Genomic DNA, 20,274 nt, shown 5'->3' on the forward strand with positions numbered 1-20,274 from the left:
TTACCATGTTGGCCAGGCTGGTTTCAAACTCCTGACCTCAAATGTTCCACTCGCCTTGGCCTCCCAAAGTGCTAGGATTACGGGCGTGAGCCCCCATGCCCGGCCACGATGTGTACATCTATAAGAAATAGAATATTTATAAAACAAGTAGTTAATATTTAGGAGTTTATTGTTAGCTTTTAAACACATGCAAATTTATCTTTCAGTGTAATTACCTGGCTAGAGAAGAAACATGTGTAAGACAAAATGCCGATATAGTGAAATGTCTTCAAGAATTGCTATGATTACTTTGTCTTGGGAGAAAAAATAAAAATTGTAAGAAAGAAGAAAACTTTTAGGTTTGAAAGTGTCCTCTTGAGTGAAGGGGCAAGTCTAAAGCTTGTATTTAATACATAGGTTTCTTTTGTTTTCTTTAAAAAGATGTTTAATTTTTAATTATTATGGGTATGTAATAGGTGTGTGTATTTATGGGGTACATGTGATATTTTGAGGCAGGTATACAATGTGTAATAATCATATTAGAGTAATTGGGGTGTCCATCACCTCAAGCATTTATCATTTCTTTATGTTAGGAGCATTCCAATTCCACACTTTTAGTTATTTTAAAATATACAATAAATTATTAACTGTGGTCACCCTGTTGTTCTATCAAATACCAGATCTTATTCATTCTACCTAACTTTATTTTTACATTCATTAACCATCCCCACTTTACCCTCCCCTCCTAGCTACCCTTCCTAGCTTCTGGTCACCATCATTCTCTCTATCTCTATAGGTTCAGTTGTTTTCATTTTTATGAGCTATAACATGTGACATTTGTCTTTCTGTGCCTGGCTTTTTTCACTTAACATAATGTCCTCCAGTTCCAGGCATGTTTTTGCAAATGACAGGCTCTCATTCTTTTTCATGGCTGAATAATATTTCATTTGGGGTATCTTTTGTTTTTTGGTCACCATAATTTCCTTCATTAATCAAGATAAAAGTGTTGAGCCAGCTAGAAATAGAGTCCTATCTATGGAGCCTATTTCTCATTTAATGTGTTTAACTTAAGAGTTAACAAGACCACTAGAAAGTTAGGAGGTAACTTTCGATTCTGATATATTGATCCTGGGGCAGTTGGACCAAGGATGGATAACAGATGGAGAATCGAGAGATGGTAGAAGGCAGAGTTGTGATCTCAGGGATTATTTGTTAGGGGTGCACATTAAACCTGTTTAGCTATTACTTCAGTTCTAACTCTGATTTTTTGGTTTTCCTCTTGAAAAGCTTCTGGAGTCAGTAACCCAGCCATGGCATAGCCATGGCACAAGAGGGATCAGTAGCTAACATCTCCTCTTTTTTTTTTTTTTTTTTGAGATGGAGTCTCGCTCTGTCACCAGGCTGGAATGCAGTGGCATGATCTTGGCTCACTGCAGCCTCCTCCTCCAGGGTTCAAACGATTCTCCTGCCTCAGCCTCCTGAGTAGCTGGGAGTACAGGCATGCGCCAGCAAGCCCAGCTAATTTTTTTTTGTATTTTTTGTAGAGACGGGGGTTTCACCATGTTGGCCAGGATAGTCTCGATCTCTTGACCTCGTGATCTGCCTGCCTCGGCCTCCCAAAGTGCTGGGATTACAGGCATGAGCCACCTCACCCAGCCGCTAACATCTTGTCTAATGTCAGCTACCACCACCTCAATGGGGCACACCTTTGGCATTTAGACAAGAGTTGGGTGGAACTACAACTTTCTTCTTTAATCACCACCACCTTCCATCACCATTTCAAGAGCCTAAAAGTAATGAGCACTTAATTCATCTGTCCCTGGAAGTGGGTTAGGAAGGACTGGGTGAGTCTTTTCATACTCCCTTATTCCTTAAGCTAATTTAGGGACCAACCTGGAATGGAGGTCAAGGAAGAATGGCATATCCTGAAAACCATGAGTGGCTCAGTAAGGCTGAAACACAGAATGAATGTTCCTAGTGCAGTGGAGAACCTGAGTCCAGTGAGTAAGGGGGGAAGGATGTATGATGTAGGAGAAAGCCAAGAGGAGCTGTATTTGTTACTCTAAGGAGTTTTGTTGGAATCTGAAGGTAATAGCGGCCTTTGGAGGATATACTCCAGGAGATGGTGGAGAATCTTAGGAATGTAAACATATTGAAGACTTTCCCAACAGTGAGCTAGATTCAAAAAACAGTAGGCAGAGTTGACATTTTTGAAAAGTACAGTCGTTCCTTTTATGAGGTTTCATTGTGGTACTCCCTAAGTCAAGGTGGAGGATTGGGTAATCTCTTCATGTCCCTCAGGAGTGCAAGGAAAAATGTCCTATTGACAAAGATCATGGCATCTTGGGAAAGACCATCACAGTGGTTGGCATATCTGTCCTCATGTTTGTAGATGTAATTAGGATGTGCTTAGATTTCAAGGATTGGATTGGATACCTGTCAAGTAATCAAATGGTTTACTTCATAAAAAATATGCTACCATTGGCCAGGCACAGTGGCTCACACCTGTAATCCCAACACTTTGGGAGGCCAAGGTAAGAGGATAGCTTGAGGCCAGGAGTTTGAAACCAGCCTGGGTAACACAGCAAGACCTCACCTCTACAAAAAACAAAAAAATTAGCTGGGTGTGGCAGCACGTGCCTGAGGTCCCAGCTACTCAGGAAGCTGAGGCAGGAGGGTTGCTTGAGCCTGGGAAGTAGAGGTTGAGGCTGCAGTGATCCCCGATTATGCCACTGCACTCCAGCCTGGATAACAGAGAAAGGACTTGTCTCAAAAAAAAATTAAAAAATCCTGTCATTTAAATTTCTTGCCATTCAACTCCAAAGACTGAATTTATAATTTTCAAAGATATAGAACCCAGTGGTTTCGCTGGACAAAAAAAAGCACTTCAATTTTCCAACCATTTCCAATATCAAAACTCCTCTGGTCTTCATGTCCTCTTTCAGAATCCTCTGTGTATCCCCGCAAAGCTGCACCTATGATTGTACTGGTGTGTTTGCTACATTGTGTGCCTTGCCATGTATTTTTTCTCCAGCATGAAATCAAACTGGCAAGACAGTTTTATGTGTTTTGTGATGAAGGATCTCTGGTGTGAGATTCATAATATTGCATTTATCTTCAGAAGAGCTATGTGTGGGCTAACGCCTGAGAGCATGGTATAGCCACTGCTAGCATCTTGCCTTCTATGTATGCAAAACTTTTGTAAAAGGATCCATAAACACACAAACTATCTCTGTACACAATGCAATCTCCCCTAGCTTTTCCTGCTCCCCAGAGTCTGTGCATGAAGGAGAATACTGCTTTAAAATGCAATAACTTTCTGTGACACTTTATCATTCTAATAGCCATAAAATTACCAAAATACGGCATCTTCTATTGTTCTACATGGTAGCTAGGGAAACAAATTCATATGCACATCCTTTTTCAGAAAGCAAAACGGACTAAAGGGCAGGGGTTTTCCTTTTTATTTCAGTTTGTTGCTATTTTTATTTGGAACTTATCCTGTTTTCACTCTCTCCTTTTCTATCTCATATTGTCAAAATATAAGATGGTCAGTAGCTAGGACTGGAAAAATTCAGATGAATTTATAGTGTGCAGAAAACGGTTGACATCTTTTAAACACCTCCACAGAGAGTTAAAACTCTCCAGCTATTTTCCCTGTAAGGAGATATTCAGGGTTCACACATTCTACACCTTCATTTTTTCAGAAACAGGGTCTTACTCTGTTGCCCAGGCTGCAGTGCGGTAGTGCCCAGGCTGGAGGGCAGTGGTGTGATTATAGCTCACTGTAGCCTCAAACTCCTGGGCTCAAGGGATCCTCCTGCCTCAGCCTCCTGAGTAACTGGTACTACATGTGCATGCCACCATGCCCAACTAATTTTTAAATTACAAGAAAATAAAAATCTTTTTAGAGATAGGGTCTCACTATGTTGCCCAGGCTGGTCTCTATCTCCTGGCCTCAAGCAAGCCTCTGCCTTGGCCTCTCAAAGTGCTGAGATTATAGGTATGAGCCACGGTGCTGGGGTGCTGGACCTACATTCTTGTTTTTTTGTTGTTTTTGAGGCAGGATTTCGCTTTGTCGCTCAGCCTGGAGTGCAGTGTTGTGATCATAGCTCATTACAGCCTAGACCTCCCAGGCTCAGACAGTCCTCCCATTTCAGCCTCCCTAGTAGCTAGGACTACAAGTGCATGCCAATAAGCCCGGCTAGTTCATTTTTCTTTTTTTTTTTGTATAGATGGGGTCTCACTATGTAGCCAAAGCTGGTCTTGGTCTCCTGACCTCAAGGAATCCTACCTCAGCCTCCCAAAGTGCTGGGATTACAGATGTGAGCCATCATGCCTTGCCTATATTCTCATTTTTAACAAATTACATTAATATCAAACTGGAATTACCAAGATTCAACTCTGGTGAATTGCTCCTCAAAGCCCTTAACGGATCCCCATTGCCTGGGAAGCACATCCTGGGCTCATTCTTTTCAGTTTCAGCTCCTTTAACCACGAGCTATTTGGCCTAATTATTCACGACTTATTCTTGTAACACCCCATGCGCTCACCTGCCCATATATCTTTGTACCCTCAGTTCTTTCTGCCTGGGGTACTCTTCGGTCTAGTTCTTCAGAGCCAGACTATAAACTCCATAGGGGCAAGGATCATGGACCTCTAGTGTCTAGTCCAGTGTCTGATGTACAGTAACCATTCAATAAATGTTTGTTTACTGACTGCCTCAGCCAGCTCAAAAGTTGTCTCTTTCAGGCCTTATGCAGTGGCTTATGTCTATAATAACAGCACTGTGGGAGGCCAAGGCAGGCAGATCACTGAGGCAAGGAGTTCAAGACCAGCCTGGCCAACGTGGTGAAACCCCGTCTCTACTAAAAATACAAAAATTAGCTGGGCATGGTGGCATGCACCTGTAGTCCCAGCTACTCGAGAGGCTGAGACAGGAGAATCACTTGAACCCGGGAGGCAGAGGTTGCAGTGAGCCAAGATCGTACCACTGCACTCCAGCCTGGGTGACAGAGCGAGACTCTGTCTCTCACATACACACACAAAAATTCTCTCTTTCTGAATTACGTCTTTGCATAGTGCCTTCAGTGAGTATCCAGGAGGGGCTGGAGGCAGTATATTCTTTTAATCTTTGTGTATTTGAAAATGCCTTTATTTTGCCTTCACATGCAAGGACAATCTAGTCAGATATGAAATTTTAGGTTATTCTTATTTTCTCTCTGCACTGTGACGATATAATGTTACTCCATTGCCTTCTGGCATCAATTGTTTGTTGATGAGAAGTTTGCTGACAGTGTAATTGTCATTCTTTTGTGGATAATCTGCATTCTCTTTTGTAGCTTTTAATATTATCTATTTTTCTTGATATACTAAAATTTCTATAGGATGTGTATGGATGTGCATTTGTTTTCCTTTATACACCTGCATTTGGTGCATCTTTAAAAAAATCTGAAATATTCTCAACCATTATCTTTTTAAATATTGTTATTCTACCACTTGTGATATTCTCTTTTACATCTCCTATTGGACATATTTTGCAGTCTGTCAATTTATTTTCCATGTCCCTTAATTGTCTAATGAAAAAAAATTGTTCTCTCTCTATGCAGCATTATGGTTGAATTCTCAGTATTATCTTCCAATTGACCAATTATTGCTAACAATATCCAGTTTAGTGTTGATATCATCTATTGATTTAAAAACTTTTAATGACCATAGTTTTCATTTCCAACATTTCTTTTTTTTTCTTTTCTTTTCTTTTTTTTTTTTTTTGAGACGGAGTCTCGCACTGTTGCCCTGGCTGGAATGCAGTGACGCGATCTCGGCTCACTGCAAGCTCCGCCTCCTGGGTTCACACCATTCTCCCGCCTCAGCCTCCCGAGTAGCTGGGACTACAGGGGCCTGCGACCACGCCCGGCTAATTTTTCGTATTTTTAGTAGAGACGGGGTTTCACCGTGTTAGCCAGAATGGTCTTGATCTCCTGATCTCGTGATCCGCCCACCTAGGCCTCCCAAAGTGCTGGGATTACAGGCTTGAGCCACCGCGCCTGGCCCATTTCCAACATTTCTAAGTGACATTTTAAAATAGGCGTTTTGTCTAGGTGCAGTAGCTCATGCCTTTAATCCCAGCACTTTGGGAGGCTCATTTGAAGCCATTGGTTTGAGGCCACCTTGGTCAACATAGTGAGACCTCATCTCTACAAAAAATTTTTTAAAAAGTAGCCAGGCATGATGAGGCACTACGACTGAGTCCCAACTACTCAGGAGGCTGAGGTGGGAGGACTGTGTAAGCCCTGGAGTTTGAGGCTGCAGTGAGCTATGATCACGACACTGCACTGCAGCCTGGGTGACAGCCTGTCTCCAAAAAAAGAAAAGAAAACAAAACAAAACAAAAAAACCTCAAAAAACAACAACCAAAAAAACCCATACACATACACATACACATACACATACACATACACATACACATACATTTTATTATTATTAGTGGCTGGGCACAGTGGCTCACACCTGCAATCCCAGCACTTTGGGAGTCTGAGGTGGGAACATCATTTGAGGCCAGGAGTTTGGGACTAGCCTCGCCAACATGGAGGAAACCCATCTCTGTTAAAAACACTAAAATTAGAGAGGTGTGGTGGTGGGGACCTGTAATCCCAGCTAGTCAAGAGGCTGAGGTAGGAACATCGCTTGAACCTGAGAGGCAGAGGTTGCAGTGAGCCAAGATCACACCACTGCACTCCAGCCTGGGTGACAGAGCGAGACTGTATCAAAAAACAAAACAAAACAAAACAACAACAACAACAACAACAAAAAGCAATATTATCCCTTTATTTCTTTCAAGGATATAAAACATAAATATTTTAATGTTAACTTCAGATTAGTCTATTATTTTCATTGTTGTTATTTTCATTTATAATCACCTAATTGTTGATAATATAGAATTCCTTACTTAACATTAGATCTCGCGTATCTTATTATTTTGTACTCCAGGTTCATCTTCGGTGAAAACATTTTTTTCTCTCCTTTTTCCTCTGTGCTCATTCCTCCCTATTGACAATTGTGCAGCTGGCCCTTCAGGGGCCCCCAGTCCAGAGCCCCACTTTCTCTTGTTGGGTGAAGGCTACTGTTGATGATGTTGAGTGAACACAGATGCAGTTACTGAGCCATCTGTGTTGGCTGCTTGGCTGTGTTTACTGGGGCGCTATGTCTGATCCCTCCTGCCTGTCTCACTACCCCTTTGATTAACTCTTAGCTTTTCCAGCTTTCTTTCAGAGGTGGGAAAAGCCAGTCTAATTCCTGGGCTCAAGCAGTAACTGAGGCTCTTGTCCCCTTCCCATTGTGGGGAATGTTTGATTTTCATTGTATTGTAGAAGGCCAAACTCCTGGCTTCCTTTTGCCTGGTCCAGCGCCCCATGGCCACCTTGGGTTACTGATGCACGTACCTGTTATCTGTGGATAACAGGTTTTGTGGCTGGCGTGATGCAAGACTGGAGGGAGGGACTTTGTGGTTAAAGGGGATGTTAATTTTCCCACTCACTCTCATAGCATATGAATAAGGAAACCTGTTGCTCTAATTGCCACAGGAAGTTCTCTTTTATCACTATAAGAAAGTTACTATTGCCTGGGCGCGGTGGTTTATGCCTGTAATCCCAACACTTTACGAGGCTGAGGCGGGTGGATCCCGAGGCCAGGAGATCAAGACCATCCTGGGGAACACGGTGAAACCCCGTCTCTACTAAACATACAAAAAATTAGCCGGGCATAGTGGTGGGCGCCTGTAGTCCCAGCTACACGGGAGGCTGAGGCAGGAGAATAGCTTGAACCAGAGAGGCGGAGGTTGCAGTGAGCCGAGATCGCACCACTGCACTCCAGCCCGGGCAACACAGAGAGACTCCGTCTCAAAAAAAAAAAAAAAGTTACTATTAGGGCAATATGCCAAGTACCCGAACACTCCTTCCTAATTTTAATTTTTTATATTTTATATGAATGTGCATTTTTGCTTATGACTTTTTATCATTTATCTTTTATTGCCATGTGTTTGGGGTAGCAGTAGGGGCTTCAAAACATGTACATCATAATTCACCCCTCTTTGACCAGAAGTCAATTTGATACTTTTTTTCCCGTTTCTTTTTGTACTTTTATTGATATATCATAGTTGTACATATTTTCATGGTACATGTGATATTTTGATACATGTGTACAACGTGTAATGATCAAATCACGGTTTTGGGATTTCCATCAACTCAAACATTTATCTTTTCCTCTTGTTGGGAACATTACAAATCTTCTTTTCTAGCTTTTTTTGAAATATACAATAAATTATTGTTAACTACAATTTCCCTGCTTTACCATCAAATACTAGAACATATTCCTTTTATCTAATTTTTTTTGTTGTTTTTTTAAGATGGAGTTTCACTCTTGTTGCCTAGGCTGGAGTGCAATGGTGCAATCTTGGCTCACTGCAACCCCCACCTCCTGGGTTCAAGCGATTCTCCTGCCTCAGCTTCCCAAGTAACTGAGATTACAGGCACGCACCACCATGCCCAGTTAACTTTGTATTTTTAGTAGAGTAGGGGTTTCGCTATGTTGGTCTGGCTGGTCTTGAACTCCTGACCTCAGGTGATCCACCAGCTTTGGTCTCCCGAAGTTCTGGGATTACAGGTGTGAGCCACCGCACCGGGCCTACCTAATTGTATTTTGTACCCATTAACCAGTTTCTCTTCATTTCTCCCCTTCCCTTCCTAGCCTCTGGTAACCATTCTACTCTCTACCTCCATAAAATCCACTTTTTTTGATCCCACATATGAGTAAGAACATGCGATATTTGTCTTTCTGTGCCTGGCTTATTTCACTTAAGATAATGAACTCCAGTTCCATCCATGCTGCTGCAAATGACAGGATTTGATTTGTTTTTATGGCTGAGTAATATTCTATTGTGCATATATACCATATTTTCTTTATCCATTAATCCCTTGATGGACATTTAGGTTGATTCCATATCTTGGCTCTTGTGAATAGTGCCGCAATAAACAGGGGAGTGCAGATATCTCTTTGAAATACTGATTTCTTTCTTCTGGATATATACCCAGCAGTGGGATTGCTGGGTCATATGCTAGTCCTATTTTTAGTTTTTTCAAGGAGCCTCCATCTCCATACTGTTTTCCATAGTGGCTATACTAATTTATGTTCCCACCAACAGTGTTTTCTCTGCATCCTCACCAACATTTGTTATTTTTTGTTCTGATATATTTTTAAGTCTGAGACCTGTAGTTGATGCTCCGGTGAACTGCCCGGATTCCCTTCAGGACAAGCACTCCTTGTCAGCTGTCAATGCACTGAGAAGGCATTGCTCGCAGCTGAACTTCCGTCCAGGAATTTTCTTCAGCTGAAGGGAGCTGCCATGCTTAAGATCATGACCGTTCCTCAGAAGCTGCTGCATTCTAGTGACTGGTCAAGTGGGGGTACCGAGAACTGACCTCCTTGTGTCAATTCAGGACAGTGATAAAGGGCCAGCCTGCATCTAGTGCTTTCCATGGAGTGGCCTCAGGCCTCTGTTTCAACTGCATTGCAGTTCAACCTCTTACATTTATGAATCTTGCTTCACTCACTACCTCATAGGCATTAACTCCAAAAGCGCCTCCCATAAGCCTCCTGCTCACAAACTTCCATCTTAGCATCTGCATCCCGAGGAGATGAATTTTAAGATACCACCCTATAGGTGGAGAACATCTAGGTTTCCCTAAGGGCTTCTTCCAGCTGTTTCCCCAAAGTAGATACTCAGAAACATCTGTGGGGCCGGGCACGGTGGCTCACACCTGTAATCCCAGCACTTTGGGAGGCCAAGACAGGTGGATTGCTTGAGGCCAGGAGTTTGAGACCCGCCTGGGCAACATGGCGAAACCCTGTCTCTACTAAAAATACAAAAATTAGCTGGGCATAGCGGTGCGTGCTTGTAGTCCCAGCTACTCAGGAGGCTGAGGCGGGATGAACCACTTGAACCCAGGAGGCGGAGGTTGCAGTGAGCCGGGATTACGCCATTGCACTCTAGCCTGGGTGACAGAACCAGACTCACTCTCAAAAAAAAAAAAAAAAAAAAAAAGAAAGAAAGAAAGAAAGAAACATCTGTGGAATGAATACATGAATGAAAACAAAGCTGCCTGAATTTAACCTGGTCAGATTTCCCAAGCTACATAATTTTTCTTATTTTATTCTTTTTTACTAACAAAACTAGGACTTCCAAAGTCTGAGAAATTAATCTTGGGTCTAGGTAAGATAACACTCTCTCACTTTGCAAGTTTCTATTTTAATTGAACTTTAATGCTGCTTGGATGAACTTAGCATGGTTGTTGCTTTTGTGATGCATTTGAAGATGAATTACTTGAGCACAAAGTATTAATGTGGAAGGTGAAGGCAGATAGCAGCATGATCAGGAACAGAGCTTGGGCTGTAAATTGAAGTTTGGCATCAGAGAGGAATGGCAGTGTTGGAGAATGACAATAAAAGTAATTCCTTTTCAAACATCACTGATGGTGGGACAGCATGGTAGCTTTACCTCCCACAAAGCTGTCTTGAAACCTTTGCTGGACACTCTTTCCTCAGGATTGACAATTAAGATCTCCCAGACAACTTTCATCTCAGAGGGCACAGTAAACTGAGCCTGCTCTCTGTAGGGAGGGTAGTGAGGTAGACTGATGGGGAAGCTCACATTTGGAGAAACAGTATAATGTGGTCAGGTGCAGTGTTTCATCAACATGTGGTCAGGTTCTGGACAGTTCTCTATGAGAATATTTAAATGATACATTGCCATGTTTGCATTAATAATAATTAAAACATTAGCATATTCTGTGTCATTGAGATGACTACTAATGGTGCACACTGTGGTTTACCTGCCCTGCATCGTATTTCACATATTTCACATTCATCTTTTTTCAAAGCTCCATATTTTTAGGTATTCTCACCTCTTACATAGCCCATGTTCTGAGGGCGGATTCTGGTTTCTTTATGCAAATCATGGCAATCTTAGTTCCTTTGTGTCTTCGTCCATTTAGTGTTGCAACAGATTACCTGAGACCAGGTAATTTATAAAGAAAAGAGGTTTATTTAGCTCATGGGTCTTCAGGCTGGGAAGTGCAAGAAGCGTGGCATCAGCATCTGCTGGGTTCCCGGGGAGGGACATAAAACACAGTGGAGAAGGGAAAGGGATGTGTGCAAAGAGGGGAAAACCTGAGGGGCACCCTGACTTTATAACAACCCATGCTCGAGGGAACTAATCCATTCCCTTGAGAAATAATCCAGTCTTGAGAGAGCAAGAACTCACTACTTCAAAATGGCACCAAGCTTTTTATGAGGAATCAACCCCCATAGCCCAACCACCTCCCACTAGGCCCACCTCCCACTAGGCCCACCTCCCAATCCTGCCACAATGGGGATCAAATTTCCACATGAGTTTTGGTGGGACAAACAAACCATAGCACCTTGCAAGTAACTGTTTCAGAAACCTAGAACCTAGAGTTAAATACATGAGACTTCTCTAGTGACTGTTAAAGGTGTGGGGCAGACAGAAGGTTGCTAGGATGACCTTTAGTTTTGTGGCTGAGAATTTTTTTTCCTTTCTTACAGGATATAAAAATGAAAAACCAGTTGCCCTAGTTGCCTCTAGTGATGATACAGGAAATTGTCTTGTTACCACGATGGAAGCTAATGTGAGTCTGCATGCAGAGAAAAGCAGAGTGAACCGAACCTCAGAGAACTTGAGACAGAGCCCTGATTTTACTAACCCAGGATCCTACCTACCTCTGACCTAATGATTTATGAAATAATAAGTGTCCTTATTGTTTAAACATATTGTGTCAAGGTTTCCTCTTACTTACAGGTGAAAACATCTTATTTGGCACATATGCCTATGCTCAAGTACTGTCTATGTAAATAGTTTATAATTATATTGGCACCAGGTAATTATTGGCACCAATTAAAGGCAGAATTTACCTTTAAAGATGTAGTAAACAGGTCGGCCTGCCAGCAGATTGGTATTTTCAGTGCTAGATTGATAATAATGACTTCTGGTTAGAGTTGACTGGTTGCTCACATAAATTCATTTCCTTTCTGTACCAACACTCTCCATAAAATGATAATAAATAAAAAGGAACAAAGTCTAAATACTCAATGACAGGAAAATGGGAAGACAGTCTTCAGAAAAAAAGATTTCTTCACATTTCTGGAAGATGGGTAAAATAGAGGGGATCAAAAACTGGTGAAGCAGGATCAAGGAAGTCACTGTGCAGAAGGAGGTTCAGGTGAAATGCAGCAGAAGGAGGTTCAAGTGAAAGGCAGGCAGTATGCCCTTCATGCATCGAAGGGCCTCAGCAACATGAAGTACCAGCTCCAAGAGAGGGTAAGATGCTGATATGGAGCAGAAAACCAGGTGATATGGTTTGGCTGTGTCCCCATCCAAATCTCATCTTGAATTGTAGATCCCATAATCCCCAGGTGTCATGGGAGGGACCCAGTGGGAGGTAATTGAATCATGGGGGCAGTTGCCCCCATGCTGCTGTTCTCATGATAGTGAGTGAGATCTCATGAGATCTGATGGTTGTATAAGGGGCTTTCCCCTCTTTGCTTGGCACTTTTCCTTCCTGCCATTATGTGAAGAAGGATGTGTTTGCTTCCCCTTCTGCCATGATTGTATGTTTCCTGAGGCCTTCCAAGCCATGTGGAACTGTGAGTCAATTAAATCTCTTTCCTTTATAAATTACCCAGTCTCAAGTACATCTTCATAGCAGCATGAGAACAGACTAATACACCAGGCAATTAATCAAAGTCTATATGTGAAACAGTCAAACTTACTTTACCCGGAGAACATAATGCCTAGAAGCCAGGCTTCGATTCCCAGACTTTGAAAAAAGGAGTATTCTCTTCCAGAGAAACTGGCAGCCTCCAGGGGAATGCTCTTTACCTTCTACCATTTAGAGACTATCTTAGTTTTTTCAGGCTGTTAAAACAAAATACCATAGATGGGGTAAATGATAAACAGCAGACATTTATTTCTCACAGCTGTGGAGGCTGGGAAGTCCAAGATCAAGACATGTCAGATTTTGTTTCTGGTGAGGGCCCACTTCCTGGTTCACAGGGGGCACATTATTGCTGTGTCCTCATATGGTGCAGGGGGAAGGGAGCTCTCGGGGGCTTCTTTTATAAGGGCACTAATCCTACTCATGTTGGCTCCACCCTCAAGACCTAATCAGCTCCCAATAACTCTACCTCCCAATACCATCTCATTGGTGATTAAGCTTCAACATACGAATTTTGGGAGAACACAAACATTTAAACCATAGCGGGGTTTACCAGGTAGTGGTTCACTTGCTTCTTAAAACTGGTCTCACTTAGAGCAAATTGGCAAAATCAGCAAGTGCTGTCCAGGCTACAGGGCTCTCACCAGATTTACTCGTCTTGTTCCTCAGCATGAATAAACTTCTCCAAATGGGAACCTCCAACATGGAAGAGAGGTGTCAAAACAAACAGGCACAGAAAACAATTCTGGAGGAGGCAGATGTTGTGCCAGGAACAGAAGAGAACATGAAATAAATCCTAAAATGTGTTCTCAGAGAGACTGGAGATGTTGCAATATTAAAACAAGCATAGGACACAGTGAAAATGTGTCCTAACCCTGTGCTAGGAAATACCTTCTAGATAGTAAAGACATGTTTGTCAGAATAGAGAATAATTCAATGGAAAAGTTGGAAGATTAGACTTAAGAAATCTCTCAGAAGTAGAGCAAGAAAACAAGGAGGTGATGGCTATGAGAAAGAACCCCAGAAAATCAATGCAGGAACATCAACATCTGATGAAAAGACAAATAAATGATGGGGAAAGGTATCAAATAAGTAATGGGGGAATTTTTCCAGAGTGGAAGGACCTAATACTCAAATTGAAAATGTACACCTAGTGCCCAGCATAATGAATACAAAAAAAACAAACACTCACCTAGCACACATTATCACCAAATGTCAGATGGTCAGGGATAAAAAGAAACCTGAAAAGCAAAAAAAGAGAAAAATCCAAAATGAAAACTTAAAGTCAGCATCAGACAATTCATCCACAGCTCTAGATATTGAGAGGCTTTTACTTTATGAGGGAAAATCATACCAATTTAAAATTCTGTACATAAAGTATCAATACACAGAATGGCAGAATAAAGACATTATCAGATACGTAGGCCCAGGAGGAACTCTCCAGGGAAACCAGAGGGTTCGACAGAATACTAAATTTGTGCAAGAGGTTGAACAAAATAAAAAACATGTCCAAAGTAATTAGTTCCAAAAAATTTGAACTCCAGGCAAAAAGTCATACAGGAAAGAACATTTAATCATGGAGAGTAATAGCTGTGTGGTGAACCGCAGTTACACAGTCATAATAATGAAATCACCATTGATTTTCAGTTTTTAGAATCAATGTACTGATAAAGCTCAGAAGATTTAATTAACATTGTAGAACAAAATATAAATATTGTAAATTTGACATTGTGAAGGTAAAAATTCAGAAGACACTGGAAAGTGGAAACAGGGATAGAACTGAAGAGGGTACTTATATTATTATGTTAGAAAGTAGTGAGTGCAAAAATACACTGTTTTAATGGAAGAAAAATAAAGGCTTATTATTATTTAAAATCAACAAACAAAATGGCACAACTTTACATCTTCTGCCTCTTACATTCATTTAGAATTCTGTTGGCAGGAATGAAAACAAAGATTGTCTTTTGCAATTGAAAGATATTTTTATGAAAGAAGATGTCAGCTTATGTTGTTACTAAATAAAGATTTTGATTTGATGTTACCAAACAGTAACATATGACTTCAATTTTGACAGGTGGATGCAAAAATAAGAGAGGTGGCCATAATAGATCAAGGATGCTTTTGAATAAAGCAAGGGCCAAATCACATCATAGTGAGCTGTATAAAAATAGGTTTTGCAGGCTGGGCACGGTGGCTCACGCCTGTAATCCTAGCACTTTGGGAGGCTGAGGTGGGTGGATCACAACGTCAGAAGTTCGAGACCAGACTGGCCAACATGGTGAAACTCCGTCTCTACTAAAAATAAAAATAATAATAATAATAAAAATAGCCGGGCATGGTGGAGCACGCCTGTAGTCCCAGGTACTCAAGAGGCTGAGGCAGGAGAATTGCTTGAACCCAGGAGACAGAGGTTGCAGTGAGCCGAGATCGCACCACTGCATTCCAGCCTGGCGACAGAGCGAGACACCGTCTCAAAGAAAAAAAAAAAAGGTTTTGCAGTAATTTATGTTAGGAACAGTTCACTTGCTAAAATGAAAAGAACCCTGTCTATAGTAATTTATATCACACTCACTTAATGCATGTTGTTTTACCAGGATATTAAATATATTACCATCATATTAATTTAATGTTAAACATTTTATTTGATGAGTTTTATGGTTTTGCTTACATTTAATTTCTTTTTTTTTTTTTTTAGTTATATGATAGCTAAATGCACTTTAAATTCTTATGGTGAGGCCAGGCGTAGTGGTTCATGCCTGTAATTTTAGCACTTTGGAAGGCTGAGGTGGGAGGGTTGCTGCAGCTTAGGAGTTTGAGACAAACCTAGGCAACAAAGCAAGACCCTGTCTCTATAAGAAAAAAAAATGTAGATGAATGTGGTAGTGTGTGCCTGTAGTCCTGGCTACTCAGGAGGCTGAGGTAGGAGGACGGCTTGAGCCCAGGAAGTCGAGGCTGCAGTGAGCCATGATTGTGCCACTGCACTCCAGCCTGGGTGACAGAGTGAGACCCTGCCTCAAAAAAAAAAAAAAAAAAATCAAATGGAGAACTAAGGAGAGACCCAAGTGGACAGCACTTTTTCTTTGCTCATTTTCTCTCTACTGTCCCCATTGCTGATCTAGCAGGAATTTGGCTCAGCAGGTTGGAGTAAGCTCAGTGGTAGGACTGAGACCAGAGCTGAGCTGCTCCTCCCGACACTTCGCTAAGCAAAAGCACCATTGTTGTGCACTTGCGTAGGTCCTTGCTACTCATAGTGTGATCTGTGATCTGTGGGCCAGCAGCCTTGGCCTCCCCTGGAGAATTTTAAGAAATGCAGCCTCTTGGACCTCACCCCAGTCCTACTGAATCAGAATCTGCATCTTTAACAAGGTCCCCAGGTGATTTCCCATGCAAATTAAACTGAGAGACTGGCCCTCCTTTTTTTTCCCTACAACTGTGGACCCAATGCAGGGAAAAGCACCTGTCTTAATAGACTTCTCATCCATGGCACCTCCATCCTAGCTCAGCTCAGACTATGCACTCCTTCTCTGGGGATCATCTGTGATCTGTCACTTCTCTACTTGTGTTTCTTGATAAACTCTCTCATGGCTGAGGCCCCTTTCTCCAATATGTGGTGGATGTTTGTTGTTTTCTTCTGTCCAGATTCCTTATCTGTAAATCAGAAGAATAATATTGCTTTTCTCCTAGAGCTGTTGCGAAACTTACACATAATCATCTCTAGAAAGCACTCAGCATAGAGTAACATCTCAATAAATGCGCTTGTAATGATTGGCTGTTATCAAAGAGTCCCAAGTGAGAACACTCAGCAGGAAAAGCCTCAGATGTTAATGGTCTCCAGCCCCAGCTGTCATCAGCTTCATTTCCCTTGTCAATAGCTCATTACTTGATTGTCGAGTCACAGACGCTATAAGCTCCACACCATCACACCGAATAATAACAATTATTGCAGGTCTCTTGTGTAAAGCATTGCAGAGCTGATATCTCTTTAATCCTGAGAGGGTTCTGTCGGAGATGGTGGTGGTAGGGAACAAGGCTGTGTTAGGGAGAAGATGGTCCGTCTTACCCTCATAGAACAGTACAGTTTGTCTCATGAGCATCTAAACCATCTTGCCCTGTGTCCTGATGTTTTATAAAGCTCAAACAACTCTTTTCCTGTTTTTTTTCCTTCAACCCATTTATTTTTAAAATTAAAAAATTTTTTTTTTGCAGAGATGGGGTCTGTGTTGCCCAGGCTACACTCCAAATCCCAGCACCAAGTGATCTTCCTGCCTCGGCCTCCCAAAGCACTGGGATAATAGACTTGAGCCACTTCACCTGGCCCTTTCACCCATTTCTTAATGCACTGCCTTCTCCTTAGAGACTCAGGCATGTAATCATATGAGCTGCCGCACAAATCTCATATGCTGCACTAAGGAAGACCCTTTTCCCTATGCCCCCCTCCCACCCACAAATTGAAGCATCGTAAGTGAACAAAACCCTTTTCCCTTGGGACCATCTTCCTAAGATGGCCACTCTCTCAGGTTGATCCGTAGTTCCTCGAACAGACTTCCAGAAGCCCGTCTCTATCAAAACTGCAAATATAACTTACCATGCCTGGCATCCCGGGAGTGGCAGGGCTTAATGTCCATACAGGACCCATATATACTTGAAATGACTAGTTCTATTGAATCTGGAAAAGAGAAGACATGGGAGGATATGAGTGTGATCTCTTAATCTTGAAAGACCGTAACGAAAGAGAGATTCAACATATTCTGGATGGTTTTGGAAAGCATTCCCAGGAAAAATGGACAGGGAAGTAATAAAAAGAAGGGAAACTACCACTGTGACCCTCTTACTTACCCTGTGGCAGGTACAATACACTGACCCATGTTACCACATTTAATTCTCTAAACAAGACTTTGTTTAACAGATGAGAAAACCATGGCTTACACAGGCAGAGCGACCAAGCTGGAATCTAAACCCATTTGTTTTACTTTGAAATCCCCATCCTTTCCACTATGTTATATGGCTCCTTATTATGAAGGCATCTGATGGGTGATAGAAAATTCCCTGTCATGGAAAGCATTCAAACAGAGGTTGGAGGCTGGGAGATCTGCAGTGAGGTCAAGGACACATGATGATTGGAACCTGGGGTGGTTCCTAGAGCAATACCATAAAGCAGTGCTACCCAACCTTTTGGGCACCAGGGACCAGTTCCATGGAAGACAATTTTTTCATGGATCAAATCGCTGGGGGATGGTTTCAAGATGATTCAAGTGCATAACATTTATTATGTGCTTTATTTCTATTATGATTACATTGTAATATATAATGAAATAATTATACAACTCACAATAGTGTAGAATCAGTGGGAGCCCCGAGCTTGTTTTCCTGCAACTAGATGGTCCCATCTGGGGGTGATGAGAGGCAGTGACAGCTCATCAGGCATTAGATTATCATAAGGAGAGCACAACCTAGATCCCTCGTATGTGCAGTTCACAATAAGATTCACACTCCTATAAGAATCTAATGCTGCCTGTGTTCTGAAGGGAGGTGGAGCTCAGGAGGTAATGTGAGCAGTGGGGAATGGCTGTAAATACAGATGAAGCTTTGCTTGCTCACCACCCACTCACCTGCTGTGCAGCCTGGTTCCTAACAGGCCATGGACCGGTACTGGTACCGTGGCCCCGGGGTTGGGAACCCCTCCCATAAAGCAAGTGGACTAGGAGGTTATCAATTCCCAACAAGGCAAGAGAATAAGGATGAACTGGCTGGGCGCAGTGGCTCACGCCTGTAATCCCAGCACTTCGGGAGGCTGAGGTGGGTGGATCACTTGAGGTCAGGAGTTGGAGACCGGCCTGGCTAACATGGTGAAACCCCATCTCCACTAAAAATACAAAAAATTAGCTGGGCATAGTGGCAGGTGCCTGTAATCCCAGCTATTCAGGAGGCTGAGGCAGGAGAATTGCTTGAACCAGGGAGGCAGAGGTTTCAGTTAGCCAAGGTCATGCCATTGCACTCCAGCCTGGGCAATAGGAGCAAAACTCCATCTCAAAAAAAAAAAAAAAAAAAAAGAATAAGGATGAACCAAAACATAAAGCTCAAAGTATGCAGAAGCACAGCAGGCTGATTCGTAGTGAGATGCATTGGAGAAAAGGTGAAGGAATAAGACCCAGAGTTGAAAACCGACAGTCCACAGGCCAAAACCTTCCCAAAACAGTGTTGATTCCTTTGTAGTTAATTGCCAACATCTAAAAAGTGGTAGCTTTCACCTACAAATCCAGATTTCAAAACTTGTCTTGAAAAAACAGAAAGATCTGGCAGTCGTGGGCCAGCATTCTGCATGGAACAGCCGATTGGTGGCTGGGTCTACGGGAAGGGTACAGAGGCTCCTGGTCATAGGCTTCCAACACCTTAGACATCTTACACCAAGCCATCTTTCCTTGTTTGCATTATCTGCCTGGACTCTAAAAATAACCAGAACAATTTATGTTTTCTGCTGCCATGTAGGAGCTTAGCTTAGAAAGAGCCAGACTGCTTTTGAGGTGCGTCTAACATTCCCTATAGGAGAATAGGACTGGAAGCTACAATACACAGAGAGTCTGAAAGACAAGTTGTTAGGATATTTGCACTGCTGCAAAGCAATTACTAAATAGAATGTAGGAGCTTGTTCCCAACAGTGGGCTATGTTTACACAGTGGGTGAGTTTAAACAAGGAAGAAACCAAAATAGGTGAGAACTAGGGCCACAGCTGCCTATTTTCCTAGCCACTGCTGCCTGAGAACTACATCAATATTATCCTAATGAGAAGACATTGATAGTTATCATTAAAATTGTACTTTAGATATTACAATTTCAGGCGGAAGCATTGAGAGAGAAGTGAGAGAGAAAGAGGCAAACTGCATGAAATGTATTCTATAGCATGGGTTTAGTTATTTCCACCTGGTTGTTTTTGTAAAACTCTGATTTTAAAAAAAGCACTCTAGGTTTTGATAAGATGAGTGATAAAGTTTGGGTATTTGTCCCCTCCGAATCTCATGTTGAGATGTGATCCCCAGTGTTGGAGGTGGGGCCTGGTGGGAGGTGTTTGGGTCTTGGGGGTGGATCCTTAATGAATGTCTTGGTGTCATCATCCTCGTGGTGATGAGTGAGTTCTTACTCTGAGTTCAGCGAGATCAAGTTATTTAAAAGAGGCTGGCACCTCCCACCTCTCATTCTTGCTCCTGCTCTTGCCATGTGACACACCAACTCCCCTTCCTTTCCACCATGAGTGGAAGAGGCCTGAGGCCTTCACCAGAAGCAGATGCTGGTGCCATGCTTCCTGCACAGCCTGCAGAACTGTGGGCCAAATATACTTCTTTTCTTTATAAATTACCCAGCTTTAGGTATTTCTTTATAGTAACACAAGAATGGACTAACATGGAAAATTGATATCAAGGAGTGGGGCATTGCTATAAAGATACTTTAAAATGTGGAAGCAGCTTTGGAACTGGGTAATGGGTAGAGGTTGGAAGAATTTGGAGGGCTCAGA

General features: G+C 42.2%; 1 protein-coding gene across 1 annotated transcript in view; it reads left to right on the plus strand.

Annotated features, from left to right (window-relative positions):
• Positions 1–11,821, plus strand: part of LOC101152139 (uncharacterized) — a 269,540-nt gene extending 257,719 nt beyond the window's left edge. The window contains exon 7 of the mRNA XM_063699796.1: positions 11,599–11,821. The gene's annotated coding sequence lies outside the window, so the exon portion shown is untranslated. The remainder of the gene's footprint in view (positions 1–11,598) is intronic.
• The last annotated feature ends 8,453 nt before the right edge of the window (positions 11,822–20,274 follow it).

Source organism: Gorilla gorilla, chromosome 18 (genome assembly GCF_029281585.2).
Source record: "Gorilla gorilla gorilla isolate KB3781 chromosome 18, NHGRI_mGorGor1-v2.1_pri, whole genome shotgun sequence".
NCBI classification, from domain to species: Eukaryota; Metazoa; Chordata; class Mammalia; order Primates; family Hominidae; genus Gorilla; species Gorilla gorilla.